This window comes from Gymnodraco acuticeps, unplaced genomic scaffold (assembly GCF_902827175.1).
Source record: "Gymnodraco acuticeps unplaced genomic scaffold, fGymAcu1.1, whole genome shotgun sequence".
Taxonomy (NCBI): Eukaryota; Metazoa; Chordata; class Actinopteri; order Perciformes; family Bathydraconidae; genus Gymnodraco; species Gymnodraco acuticeps.
Genome location: NW_022992055.1, coordinates 495,949 through 511,735, shown reverse-complemented (window position 1 = coordinate 511,735; position 15,787 = coordinate 495,949).

Genomic DNA, 15,787 nt, shown 5'->3' with positions numbered 1-15,787 from the left:
CTGCACTGGAGCTTTTAAGCACTTCCTTCCCCAGGTGCACCTCATCTGAACCTCGTTACAGCAATGCAGCACACCTGGGGTAGAGGAACCAAAGGGAAAAAGAAACAGGAAATACATACAGCCGTAACACCTCCACCCTTAAAACAATGAATAAATAGAAAACTAACACCATACTATTCTATTCATTGAAATGAATGTGGAATTTCAGTGACTTTTATCAAGGCTGTGCAAGGCAGCTAATACACTTAAGCACACCACACTTAATATATCAATATATAAATGCATTAGATCAGACAACAGGACTACTGACAAAAGGTGTCTGTGAGGAAAACTTCTGTACAGCAATGCTGAGGTGAAATGATGGAGACTGGATCGTCGTTAGCCAAAACACTGAGAGTTTATTAAAGAGTACGAAAATACAGCCGGAGAGATTACATGGTTTCACACTGTCCGTGCAGCCACCAAGCCATCTCTAAAGACAAAGACAAAAACACAGGACCTTACATGAGAAAGGGAGGGGCCTTGAAAACGCGGGCTTTCCTTTAATGAATGCCAGATGTCGGGACAAAAGGCCTGTTTGTCTCACAAATAGAGAGAAAAGGAAACCCTCCCCCACAGGAAGAGCAGATAAGCTTCTTGACCTGTGACCTCAACTTACAGAGAGGATCATATGACTTTAACGAAAAGCATGTTTGCAATAAAACAGATTCTCAGAAAAGCTGAGAAACTCTATACAATCAAGATCGGATTAAAATATTCTCTCACAGTCCATTCTTTTTATCAATTTATGATAACCAATTAACATTAGTCTAAGAATATTTCAGTCAATACTTAAATCAATAAGCGTCTTCAGAGTTGGGTGGGCTCACATACATCAATTATCAAAAGTAAACAAGATTGAAAACATTCCAATCACCATGATTGAATACAGTCAATCATAATAGAAAAATCATCTCTCTTCAGTGTTTGGCATCATTTGTCAAAAAGCACAATAATAAACACACATGAAATACAAAAATATAATAGCAAAATATATGTTTCAAAAATAAGATCTTTTATCATTTATCACTCAGTTAATCTCATTCATCAAACACAAATTCTAAATCACCTTACATCTCAAAGATTTACTTCAAGGCAATTACTTATTAAAACACAATTAGAATTTAGGATTATAAGAAATCCAATTGAGGTATAAAATCAGAATCATGAGAGATCCAGCTAAAATTCCCAGTTAAGGTATCAATTCACAGTGATGAATCGATCAATCTGTAATCTGTAAAGTTACAGTGTCCTCAATCTTTAACATTAATTACGTTTACTTCATTATGCTTTATTCAAGAGTAAGGCACTTAGTAATACATGTATTTCATTCAAATACATTTGTTCAAAATCTGAAAAGGAAGAATCAGACATTTTATTGTATAACAACCTGAAAAGGAAAAATCAGACATTTGTTCTTTAATTCAGAGTATCAACTGTAATCAATATCAAAACATCTGTTCTTCATTCAGAGTATCAACTGTAATCAATTTATCAATCACTGAATGGAGGTACCCATGGTACAGAAACCGCGATGGAGACCCAGGGATCTGGAAGCTCAGCATCATACATCAACATTGTGTCATCTACAGTTGAATACCCCACTAGCCTCTGTGGGGCCTGGAGGGCGGTCTTGGCAACCCTTCGTATGGCTAATTTAACTACAGTGATCAAACAGATCACTAGGATTAGCACAACCAAGATAAACACTGAAACAGTAACAACAAATGTAACCAACCCCGCTCCCCAGGATCCAAAGGTTCCACTTAAATCCCCAAATGTAAACCCATGAGTTTCATGCAATTATTTTATTCCCCTAGCAGTATCATGAGCCATATCCATAACTTCAGGTGTAGCATCAGAAATGAAAGAACAGCACTCAGTTCCAATCACCTTGCATGGGCCCCCCTGGGCAGCTAGGAGGAGATCCAGCGCCATATGATTCTGTAGTGCTACTGTCCTAACTTCCTGCAATTATTTGTGTTCAGCTAACATCGCTGTGTTAGATACATTTAGATGGTGTTCTACAACTTTGGACAGTGCCACAATTTCCTGCTGAGTAACATAAATACCGTACCAAGGCCAAAATAGGCTAGCTATCTGTTGTCCTTGTGTAATGGACCTGCTGTTCCTGTGTAGAGAGGGAAGTATCGCTGCAATCTCATTAGCCTCTACTTTACGGATTAAAGGGATTAGGTAGGCTAGATAACAGGTGCCATAAAAAACGTCATAGGGCACACAGCCGTACGCGTGATGCCCACAAACTAAGTAAACTCTCTGTGGGAGGGGAATTCTGGCTAAATTTACCCTCACTATGGTATTACAGTCGCTGTGTCCCACATCTGGAGAGGTGTGAGATCCTACTTCATTCTGGAAACAGATGGACACATTCTTCCATTCATGCACCACAATTGGGGGAACATATACTGAGCAGTCACGTGTAGGGGGCTTGCCTAAGGGTATTGGCTGCGTACAGTCATGTATTTTAACCTCAATGGAGTCCACTGTTCTAGAGCCAAACCAGGGCACAACTGTTACCAAAGCTTCAACCAACAAAGATTGTGTGTGTGGTTGCATTGTACATGTTGGACTTGTAAAGTTAGCCGAACAATTAGTCTGAGCTAGAGCTAACTGGAATCTGTATTCAAAAGTTAGGTTAACGTATTTCTTCATATATATTAGTTTTAAAAACATCAACCGTTTGAAACCGTCAGGCAGGTCATTTGTATTTACTGTATCAACAATGAGAGAGACTAAGCCCTTGTACTGTAACGGTTGCTCAGAGTCTATGGGGTAGGAAGGAGTGTAACAATCCTCCGCCTCATCGCTAATTCTGGATGCTATGTCATTCCAGCTCACTAGACCGTAGTCAGCTTTCGTGAAAGGAATTGGGCTAAACATGGGAGAATGCATGGATTCTGGCATATTTTGGCACAGCCAACAGTTGCTAACATTACGTTCATGCGCGTAGTCTAACATTAAACTTACTGCAGAATTAGTTTTAGTTCGTTTAAAAGGAGTGATTAAGTCTGTTTTTGAAGAATCTACATCACCTCCTGATTGTTTAAGTGGAGTGGATAGAAAATCTGTTTTGCTATCTGGTCCAGTAAATGTGCATGCAGTGACACCTGGATTGGGAACCTGGTAATCTGGTTTCCTCATTGTACATTTTACCTTATCCCTTATCAGTGTCTTGAACTGTTCTACAGTGCTACACCACAGTTCTGGGGGCATGTCTTCAATGGTGTAGAGAGCCATTCTTACCACCTCTGATGGGACCCCGAACCAATGGTACTGGTTCTTTGGATACATCTCCCACGTTGAGTAAACTAAGGACACAAGAAACACAATAATACAGTTAGATGAGTCACATATTGAAGTTGGGCAGTTAAAAGAAATAGTCTCTGATTTATGATCAAGGAGGGAGACAATCCTCCTGATTCTCCCTCCTTTTCTCTCTCTTAGTGTCTCTCGCACCATACTGAATGTCTGTGTGGTGATTGGATACAACCTGTCCTTGTCGCTAGGCACTGATTTGCCCGTTGGTGTTGTTTTGCCCTCAGGGTCTGGGCCCTGAGTGGTCAAGTCGTCTGCGCTCTTAGATAAGAGCACCTTATTGTCTCCCTCAGAGGGGCGAGAGCCCCCGCCACCTGTCGTTGGGATTTTCACAGCTTCATCTAGCACGGCGTCCTTGGCCAGGTATAGTAAACCCAGAATGACGATGATGATGACTGCCTTCACACGCCAGCATCCGGTAGAGGAGAGAGACGACATCTGGAAGCGTGAATCCACTCCGCTCTACCTTGTACTCTCAGGGCTGTTCTGGTCACTATTAACACCTGGAAAGTACCTTTCCACCTGGGAGACAAAGCATCTTTTTCAAGCGATTTGATTAGTACATTATCACCAATCCAAAAAGGGTGGGTGGGTTCCTCTCCAGGCTGGGGGAGCCTGTCAGCCACCTGCCTGTGAAACCTTCTCAACATGTCAGTTAGATATTTGACATAGTTAGTCATGTAATCATCTGTCCACAAAAGAGTGAGTTTGGGGGGTGTTACTGGGGGGCTAGATCCTGCGAACATTACCCTTCCCATCAATACTTCGTGTGGGCTAAGCCCTGTCGTTGCATTTGGTGAGCTTCTGATGGAGCACAGAACTAGCGGCAGCGCGTCGACCCATTTTAGTCCTGTGGTCAACATTGTTTTAGTGAGTTTCTCCTTTATAGTCAAGTTCATTCTCTCAACCTGGCCTGAGCTCTGTGGGTGATAGGGAACATGCAATTGCCATTTGAACCCTAACACTGTAGCTAGACTCTGGGTTATCTTAGAAATTAATGCTGGACCTCTGTCACTGTTAATCCCTGCTGGAACACCAAATCTAGGGATAACATCTTTGAGAAGACACTTTACAACTGTTCTAGCGTCTTCTTTTCTGGTAGGGTAGGCCTCTACCCATTTGGAGAACTGGCACACTATTACCAAAAGATATTTGAATCCTTGACATGGTGGCAAATGCGAAAAGTCAATTTGCATATTTACAAAGGGCCCCGAGGGGGGCGGTAAGTGTTCATGCTGAACTGGACCACTTCTTCTTCTTGTCTGCTGGCATATCATGCATCTATCTACAAGGGTCTGTGTAGCTAGTGTGATGCCTGGAGCAAACCATTGTGACTTTATAATCCCATTCATCCCTCCTTTTCCTACATGTGATTTGCCATGTGCAACATGTGCCAAAACATGGAGGAACAAACGGGGACAAACCATCCGGCCGTCTGGGTGGAGCCACAAGCTGGACTCAGCGTCAAGTGTACAACTTCGTCTTAGCCATAAATCTTTCTCCCTAACATCAGCGCGGGCTTGCATGTCTGCGACATCATTAAAGGAAGGCAAACAAATGGTTTCTGCGGGTTGTGTTGAGGGGCATTGGAGCACCATAGAAGAGCAGGAAACTGCTGCTTGTTTAGCCGCGGTGTCGGCTAACGCATTTCCACGCGAAATAGGATCATCAGAATTTGTGTGAGCAGCACATTTAACTACTGCTAGCTGTGCAGGGAGCAGGATAGCGTCTAATAGCTCAGCTACTAACGCATGATGTTGAATAGGCTTACCAGCCGATGTTAAGAAACCGCGCATTTTCCACAAGACACCAAAATCATGGCACACACCAAATGCATACCTGGAGTCTGTGAAAATGGTTGCAACTCTACCTTTAGCCAAAATACACGCCCTAAGCAGAGCATACAACTCTGCAGCCTGAGCCGACGTGCCATTTGGCAAGGCCCGGCTTTCTAAAACTTCCCAGTCGTTCACAACAGCATAGCCTGCTAAGTGTACTGTGTCAGACGGCCTGCTCGCAGACCCGTCTGTGTATAGAATAATATCTGAATGAGGGATAGGAGTTTGCAACATATCAGCTCTGGGGGAAGAAGACATGTCAATCGTTGTGACGCAGTCATGTGTTATTTCAAAATCTGGAATTGGCACCAGCGTAGCTGGGTTTAGGGGGGGGGGGACGTTTAAGAGTGATGTGTGGGCTTGAAAGAATTACCGCTTCATAACCAGACCGCCTTGCTGCCGTCATATGCTGAGTAGCAGAGGTGTTCAGAATATGCAAAACTGCATGTGGGACATGTACTACACAGTCACCGGCCAGTACAATGGGAGAGGATTGTTTGACAACTATCGCAACTGCGGCTACTGCCCGCAGGCATGAAGGCATACCAAGTACCACAGGGGAGAGTCGAGATGAGTAGTATGCAACAGGCTGGAAATTAGAGCCATGCTTCTGCACAAAAATGCCCGTTGCAAAGCCCCCCTTCTCATGGACGTGTAGATGAAAAGATTGATGGTAATCAGGGAGCCCCAGGGCAGGAGCAGATGTGAGGGCCTGCTTTAAGTCCTGAAAAGCTGTGTGCATGTCCTCAGACCATTGAACAATGTTAGGGGCGGCCTGCAGAGTGGCAGCATGCAGGACGGAGTCCATGGCGGCGTACTCGTATATCCAATGTCTGCAGTAGTTTGCCATGCCCAAGAAGGAAAGCATGTCCTTCTTTGTGCGAGGTGGTGGCACTTTGTTCAACAGGCAAATCCTTGCTGGCGAGAGGAGACGGTGTCCATCCCTCAGAATGTGACCCAAATACGTGACCTCAGTCTGGCAGTATTGCAACTTGGCCAGGGATGCTCTGTGTCCGCATTCAGAAAGTATTTTCATGAGCAGAATGGAGTCGATGCGACAGGCGTCTTTGTTAGGGGACGCAATCAACAGGTCATCAGCATACTGAAGCAAGGTACTACCTTCTGTAAGGACCAAAGTGTCCAGATCTCTCTTAACAGCTGCTGCGTACACAGTAGGCGACTCAACAAACCCCTGTGGGAGGCGCGTGTATGTGATTTGTTTACCTCTGAATGTAAATGCAAACAGATACTGGCTTTCTGGATGCAAAGGAATAGAGAAAAATGCTGAACATAAGTCAATCACTGTGTAGTACTTAGAGTCTGGGGGCAGAGAAGCAAGGATCGAATTAGTGTCAGGCACTATTGGAGCTGTCGGAATGATAGCTTGCACATCTTGGACAAAGCGCCACTCATCAGGGCGATTGTGCTTAGGTATGGGTAGAATTGGAGTATTACACGGACTGGTCGTGTAGATTAATACGCCCTGATCGAGCAGAGATTGGATGACTCCTTCAATTCCCAAAATGGCTCTATGGGGTAAATTGTACTGTCTGATAGCTGGCAATCTGGCATTGGCTTTAAGTGTCACTCTGTGTGGAGGGGCTGAACTAACAAATCCAACATGGTTCTTGTGTTTGGCCCATAATGTGGCCGGAACTTCTGAAAAATCTGAGGGGGGGTCATACTCTGTGGGGGGGGTTTGGTTGTAAGTGGAGGAATGTGCTTTGAGGAAGAGCAATTGGCTCAGCGAGACGCAGCAAAAAATGCTCCTCTCCAAAGTTAATTACTTTAGGTGTGTGTGTGTGTGGGGGGGGGAGGGGAAACTTTGGCAGCTTCCAGCCGAGCCTGGCAGCGGGCTGCCATAGCCCCTACCTCCTTTGGATTACTGCCTGGAGTGACAGCCAGTGTGACGTAGGGGATCGTTTCTTCAACATGAAAGCCCTGTTGGGGGGGTGTTAGCCTGAGGGGTAATGCGCACCCCTGTGGTCCAATAAACAAAAACTGCTCGCATTCCAACTTATCTGAGCTGTTGCAAAAATCTCTTACTGATCGCGCGTAGTCATCTGACGGGTTAAAAGCAGCTGTGCAGTGACAATTCAACACAGGCCGCATGAGGGACATTAAAGAAGCACACACAGGGGAAAGGCTAGCAATTTTCTGAATCCCTGTTGTGGAGAAAACAGAAATCATGTTGAAATCTGGAAATGACCAACAATAAAGGTTGTCTTGAGATTATTGAATGAATTGGACAGCTTGATAGACTTTGCTGTCAGGAATTGTCAAAAACAATCCATCTGGAGTGCAATGTATTGTTGCCTGTAACTTACAAAGCAAATCTCTACCCATTAGATTAATAGGACTTCCATCTGAAATAATGAAAGAGTGTTGTACATTTGATCCTTCGATTGAAACATTAGTACTCTCTGAAATGGGCTCGGACATAGGAATTTCAGAAACTCCCATTGTTGTAACAAAATCATTAGTAGCTTCACAGACTCTCTCCTTAGTACGTACTGCAGACAATGTGGCTCCGCTGTCAATCAAAATATCTACAGCCGTACCTCTAAAATCAACGGGCATAATCGGATCTTCACGCGGGTTATTGGAAAGGCGAATTGTTGCTGCTTGAATGGGGAAATGCTGTGAATCTGATCCTATTTCTCCATGGTACCCCTATCTTCTATTAAATCCACTTTGCTGACCGTTTTGCCCATGTTGAGCCTGTCTGTCATAGTGTGGGGGTGGCAGTAATACAGGATGTCGGGGGGACTGGGGAAAAGCAGGCAAGGATTGTGTGTTCTGCTGAGCCCCCCACCTCTTTTCGCACTGCCCCGCCCAGTGGTCCGTTGCGCCGCAAACATGACATGGCATCAACTTTTTGGAATTTGTATTCTGCTGCTGTTTGCTCTTGTTTTGATAATCCTGTGATCTTCCCTGATTTTGATACTGCTGTGCGCGGTTTTGTCCCTGAAACTGCTGGGAGTTATCTGCACCATGATAAGCCTGTGTATTTTTAGGCAATTGTTGCAGCAGCTGGGCAATTCTGGGGGTCAGAAATATCTGGCTCCTATGCAGGGCACACATTGTGGCTATCGTGAGTTTCCAGGTTTTAACTTGCCAGTCAGGAGTCGCCATCATGTAGGCTTGAGCTGTCTCTGGGATTAAATTATGTAACAAGGTCTGTATGGCGAAAAAATCATTGCCCTCCCTTTTAATGCCCGCATTATTATCCCACACTGTCATGAAACGCTGGATAAATTCTGGGACAGTTTCTGTTGGGTTCTGTACGCAAGCCATCACCTGAGAAAAATCTGTGTGAGTCTTAGCGCATGCTCTAATAGCCAAAGCAGCGATGTTTTGAATCCACATATCGCGCGTCTGTGTCAGAGGCCAATCACCTGCAGCGTACACTCAGGAAATTTAAACTCGTCTCTGCACGTGGGCCAATCTGCCTTATATGTTAGGATTATCAGCTGTTTAACATCATGAACCAAACAGTTATAAACCGAGCAGACATTAGTCAACCACGACAGATACTCATCTGGGCTTTTAGTGGGACTGGGAGCGTGATGAGTGACATCAATGACCTCAGCGGGTGTCCATGGCTTAAAAACTGGAACCTCTCCTAACAGAATTTTCGGGGCGGTCACAGTTTCAGCAGAATTATTATTCTGAGATGTTTGCATTCTCGTGATCATTTTACGCTGGACCATCTTTGGAAAACTGCTGCCGTACGGCGTCCCTGGGTAATCGTGTAAACGGAGTGGCGGAGGACGAGGAGGGGGGGTTCGCAACGGGCTGCCGTCTGAAGAATCCCCTTCACCCTCCGCTGCACTCTGCTCCTGCTGTCCTAAATCTAGTTCTCTATATTGTCCTGGCTGATATCTCAACCCATTTTCATTCATGATAGCTGCAGCTGTCATTAACAGATCATCATTGGAGTTTCTCGCAACGGGATTTGAGAGTTCTGTCGCGGGAATTATTTTTGTACAGAGAGATACAGCCTGATTTTCTTCCAGCAGCCCAGCGTCTGTTAAAATGCAAATGAGCTGAGACGGGCTGGGAGACTTCCCTTGTCTTTTCAACCAATCGTACATCACTGATTTAGCAATGGCTGCAACATCTTTTCCGTGTCTTTCCTTAATTCTGGACATGTTCTCTGATTTAACATCAAAAGCAGCCTCTAGGCTAAGCAAATGACAACTCGCCGCACATTTAGAAACCCTATCAATCAAAGCTTTGAGCTCAATGGAGCCTCGCTCGGTGCCAACAGATTTTTCATTCTTTCGCTCATCATAACCTCTTTTCTCTGCAATTGTCATCCAGGCTTTAACACATTCTTTCATGTATTCCATATCCCATGAGCAATTTGAATTATTTTTCAACCAGTTTAAATGCCTGCCACAACACGGCCATGTCAAAAGTACCTGTTAAAGGCCAATCAAATTAAATCTTCCCTTTCTGATTAATCTGTTGTGAGTGTTCGCAAAGTAACGATGTAAACGGCATAACTTTAGACCAATCCAAGCTTCTTCCAACAATTCCAGACGGCATGTTAGGGGAAAACATGTGTGTGTAATGGCTGTCTGTAATTGGATTTTTAGAAGGTGTCTTGGCACGTGAATTCGTTTTCCTCTTACCAACTGAATCGTTTGTGGAGGCAGTATTACCCATGTTTAACGGTTAGTACAATAAAACAAACACTGCAATTAGACAAACAAACATGTACTCGCAACAAAGATCAGTGCGATAGCCGAAGTTTATCCAATTTAATTTAATCCGAATTAGGGAGACTTCAGCGGGGGTAGGGAAATATCTGTTTAATATGAGCGCCTTCTTACTCATATGTACTCGTACAAGTGCTAAGAACGGAATCTGTTGAAGAGGAATAACTGATTTATTCTCAATCAAACCACTATGCTAATTTAGTGGTGCTCTGCTCGTCCCGTCCGAAAAGCAGAGACTTTTAATTAATTCAGTACCCTTTATTTTAACAACAGCCAAATTCAACAACCCATCAGTTTATGAAACACAGCGTTACGTCATATCCCCGCATACCACCCTTCCCATTAATAACCGTTCTGTTTAGTTCCAAAACCATAATGGTGTGAGTAAAATAATATGACACTGTGCTTTATTTCTCCTCGCCTGCCGCTCTCCGCAGGGGGGAGGGGAATTACCCACGCTCTCGTGCGGCAGCAACAGGTAGATTTCGAGGTGAGTTGATTTAACTAGTTTGACCGCTTAAATCTCCAGAATTCGGCGATTCGTTTCAATACAAATCTTTACATTGCTTTTGAACAGAAGTTCCACCTTACTGATGCTCTCCTTAAGGTCTCTCCGAATATTTGCCGTGTGTAATTGTCTGGTAATTTAATTCCAGGAAACACACACAGAGGAAATCGGTAAAAATCAATATTCCTAGGTTATTTATTAGCCCCAAATATTCTTATTGTTTTTTACATGAGCTGTGCTTGCTCTTGTAGGCACTTGCCCCAGTAGCAATCACAGGGGAAATCGGCCAGGACGGAATCCCCATTTGACACCGATTCCCCAGGTTATCATAAAACAAATTCCACAGATGTAAATAGAGAGACCCAAAAAAATTGCATCTGCTCAGTTTCACAGGTAATTTATGATACCGTCAATCACAGAGTCTGGTAAGGCAATGTCCAAATATAGATTTTAAATTACACTTACCAGTTCTGAAGATCTTTTGGTATACTGTTCGTGACGCAAATCTGTGAGGAAAACTTCTGTACAGCAATGCTGAGGTGAAATGATGGAGACTGGATCGTCGTTAGCCAAAACACTGAGAGTTTATTAAAGAGTACGAAAATACAGCCGGAGAGATTACATGGTTTCACACTGTCCGTGCAGCCACCAAGCCATCTCTAAAGACAAAGCCAGAAACACAGGACCTTACATGAGAAAGGGAGGGGCCTTGAAAACGTGGGCTTTCCTTTAATGAACGCCAGATGTCGGGACAAAAGGCCTGTTTGTCTCACAAATAGAGAGAAAAGAAAAGAAAAAGAAACCCTCCCCCACAGGAAGAGCAGAGAAGCTTCTTGACCTGTGACCTCAACTTACAGAGAGGATCATATGACTTTAACGAAAAGCATGTTTGCAATAAGACAGATTCTCAGAAAAGCTGAGAAACTCTATACAATCAAGATCGGATTAAAATATTCTCTCACAGTGTCAACCTGGGTCAAATGTGGAACAACAAGATATTTTCAAATTCTAAAACAGGGCCAACTAAGATGCTGCCACACAGAATGAGAAGCAACCACACAAGTAGCCAAATCAATGAAACAAAATGGCTACCACCATGAGGTGACAAACAAACTAAAAAGCCAAACCAAGTTACAGCATTTACCAACACAAAAACCGTAACAGACTGTCCAACACAATGTGGTGTGCAACAGCCACAGACCTAAAGGATCACCACAAGTAGACCAACTACAAAGTTGCTTTCATTCACCAATAGCAACACTATGATCCAACACAAGTGAACTGCAGAAGTGGGGGGGGGGGGGCAAAAAGTGCGTGTGTATGTGACATAGGCCTACTTGCCAACCCTCCCGATTTTTGCGGGAGGCTCCCGTTTTCCTCCCGGGGTCATATTTATCCCGCATTTCTCCCGATTTCTGACTAAATCTGATTTGTTTCATTCTAACATAACGCACCAAATGTTACTGTTTCCACTCGGACTTCAATACAACTACACCGTTGTTTGGTTTCAATGGTAACGTGTCTCTTTAGTAGCGCGAGCTAATTAAAGTCTGAGAGTGTGTTCAGGAGGAAGATAGTCAGAGAAAACAGAACAAGAACGGACAACTCAACCCTCTGCTCACTCCTTTCCTGTAAATTAAACTATACAGGTCCAGCCCACACATATGACAGCGCAGTTGCTCATTCCATCTCTTCTTTTTTCCTGCTACGCTCTTGTTTGACAAGCTGAATGTTGACTGGTGTTTGACTGAAGTAAGCTCTGTGAAAAGTTCCAGTTATTAACTCGATATTTACAAAGCTGTCATCTCCACATTTGGAGAAAGTTACAAGCCGTTTGACAGCAGCAAATCTGCATATTTCACAGAAGGCTCGTTTAGTGGTTTTGCAAAGAATTAACCACTCTCTGTTTTTGTACCATTATGCATTGAAGTACCTTTCTCTTTGCCCAAATAAGCTTTTATTTGCCGTCACAATGTCCCGACAACAAACCTCCATGCAGTCGGAACCAGCCTGTTTCGGTTCAATGATGCCGGTGGCGGCCGCAGAGCTGCTGCTTTGGGGTTCATCTGGCTGTGCTGGTTCTATGGTTGAAGGACCAGGCTCCGGAGTTGCGGATGTCAGGGATGTGACATTCAAGTTGTTGAATTTCAGTTTAGTTTGACAGTATTTTGTTTTCTTCAGTGCTGGTTCTTCTGACATGTTTGCAAGTGTATATATTCTTTCTATCTAGGTTAACGGCTGACACACACAGAATAACGTAACAAATAAAGTAAACAACATAACAAATAAACAAATCTAAGCTTTTTTATTGGTTGTAATTTACATGGATGCATTTGAATGTTGTGACAATGTCCTATTTGATTGGGTTCAAATGTACATATTCTTCCTGTTATGTCTGCTTTATTTTACCTAATGCAAAGTGACCTGCTCCATCGAAATCAGTCGCATTGACCTGAAGACACATTTTGAGTTGTATACACTGTTGGAAAGAGGAGATTCCTAGCTTTCTAATGATATCAGGATGTTTCTGTACTCCAAATATTAAGCAAAAATATGTCACATTATATAATGACTGTTACAGAGTCATCATTTTGAGAAAAAGGCCTTAAAAGTTTCCTCTTCTCTGGAATCCATCGATCTGATTGATTAGCGGAGCGAATTATGAAAATAGTACGGAGGGAAGATATTTTCGTTTGGATTACTGGTCTGAGGGACGCCCGCGAGTGTGTGTGTGTGTGTGTGTGTGTGTGTGTGTGTATATACGTGTGTGTGTTTGTGTATTTGTTGCGTTTGTGTAAGAAACACCGGCTGTTGTTATGCCTGCTGTGACGTTAAATGACTCCGTTCTCCGCTTGTAATTATGCCGTCACAAGCTTCAAAATTGTATTTATCATCTGAATTTGCCGAAACAAGTTTAATATTCTGAAAGCCAAGACTTTGTTTATTTGAAATCAGATAAAAACAAACTGTAACGGACCCTGCCTTGTGATTACTATATGCCTTACATTCATAATTTCAGCAGAGGGAGGGGGAGCGGCGCTGAGGAACAGCAGAGCGGCGAGTGAGAGGCGAGCTGTCATCTTCCCTTTACAAGCTTCAAAAATGCCTGTAGCTAATGAGATTGAATATATAACAATCAAACATAACAAACACTCCTTTCCTGTAAAAATACAAGTCCAGCCCACACATATGCTCCATGGTGCTACAGGCATTGCACTTACAACTACAATAAGCATGTAAATGTTAATCTACAGCTCCGGCGATCCACTAGCACCCAGAGTCCCCACCTGCAGACGCAGCCATCCTCATCAACTACTGACTGTAGCGTCACCTTGGATACGATTCCAAACAACTCACAGACTGCATCGGGCGCTGAAATTGCCGCCCTGTGGCCATCAGATCTGACGACGCTGATTGGCTGAAATTATGTTTTGGCGGCATAGTTTACAGATAGCAACAGTCAGCAATGTGTTGGCTGCTGCTGCTCTGGCTGAAGGCTCCTTTCTTACCGCCCAGACGAGAGAGGGTAATGATCCTGCCAGGCAGGAAACATGTGACTTATCAGTAACTTTAGACATCGTAAAACAATTTTAAACGAGATTTTATTGTAGATTATACATTTTACTGATACCAACTATGTAATATTTACCTTAAAAAATAAAAAAGTTTTAAAATATATATATATGTTTTTAATGACAATCAAACATGTGGGAAGAGGGGGGGCGGCACCCCTAGCGCCCCTATGAGCCAGCCGCCACTGCATGTGATCTTCCAACCACATGCACAAATTACTGTGATGGGTATGCAGGAAACCAGCAACACAAGCTCACTTGACGAACCGGTATGAGCACACTAAGGCCCAATCCCAAACCACTCCCTCGACCCTCCCCCTCCGTGACGGAGTGAACTCCGTCTGTAGGCACACTCACAGCTGAATGAAGTTCCCTCCATCAAGGGTTAAGGGTATAAATACAGCGGCAAGCTTTGGGACGGCCTCCCCTCTCTCCGCAGGAAACTGACGTCATGGTGTCCAACCCACATCTGTCGGCTGCATTGACCTGCGTTGCTATCCGTCGCCTGTTAGCGGGTGCAATGACAAGATCCAACAGAAGGCGCAGAAGGTTGAGGCGCATTTTTAGCGATGTGCCAGTGGCAGGTAAACATTTCAATATTGCTAATACAACAATTATCTTCACTTTATTTCTTATATAGTAGCCTATGAACTTTGTATGTGTAATACAAATAGATATTTAGATATATTGTGATATACATTCATTTATTCTTTCCTTATAAGCTATACGTGTATATCTGTATAGTGTCTGTAGAATTCCAACACAGAGAAATGTTGTCAGTAGTTTATAGAATAAAAAAGGAAAGGTTAATTTGACTTGGTCTCAGAATTGTTTACAGAGCTGTGTGTGTGTGTGTGTGTGTGTGTGTGTGTGTGTGTGTGTGTGTGTGTGTGTGTGTGTGTGTGTGTGTGTGTGTGTGTGTGTGTTGGAGTATAGTTATTGAACAATACTGTGTCCTGTGTTTGTCTTTTACAGGGGGGCAAAGGTCTTTACATGCAGCTCAATGCTACTGCCCCAATTCTCGCTGTGTATGCCAACCCTGAAGCCTGTCTAAAGAAGGACTTTAGAGTTAAGCGATCTAGTGTGGTATATTTAGTGCAGATGCTTTCCTCCCCAAAGGACCATGGATGGGGACAAGACATCGAGGTGCTTGTTCTCCTCTACAGCTTGGCCCATGGACTATCGCTCTCTGTGGTGGGTTCAGCATTCGGGATTCCCAAATCGACGGTCCACAGGATCATCAAACACGTCACCGGGAAGATAAAGGCCAACCTGAAGACCCTCATTTCCCTGCCAACCGCAGATGAGCTGCCAGAGATTGCAGATGGCTTCTGTCAGCTTGCAAAGAGTCCTGCATTTCACCGTGCTGCTGGTGCGATTGATGGATGCCATATTCACATCAAACCTCCAGGAAACGAGTACCACAAGGAGTACATCAATTACAAGCTGTTTCCTTCCATCCAGATGCAGGCCATCTGTGACTCAACTGGGAGATTCCTGGATGTCTTCATCGGCTATCCAGGCTCCGTTCATGATGCCAGAGTACTGCGAAACAGACCCATCTTCTGCCAGGCACTGTTTCCCCCAGCTGGTTGGTTCCTCCTTGGGGACGGTGGTTATCCCTGCCTGGAAAAACCAGGTGCAGGCCAGATTCAACAGGCATCATGCCAGGGCTCGGTCTGTGGTGGAAAGAGCATTTGGAAGGATGAAGGCTCGCTGGAGGGCCACCCTTTTCAAAGCGCTGGAGGTCAGTCCAAGCTTTGCCCC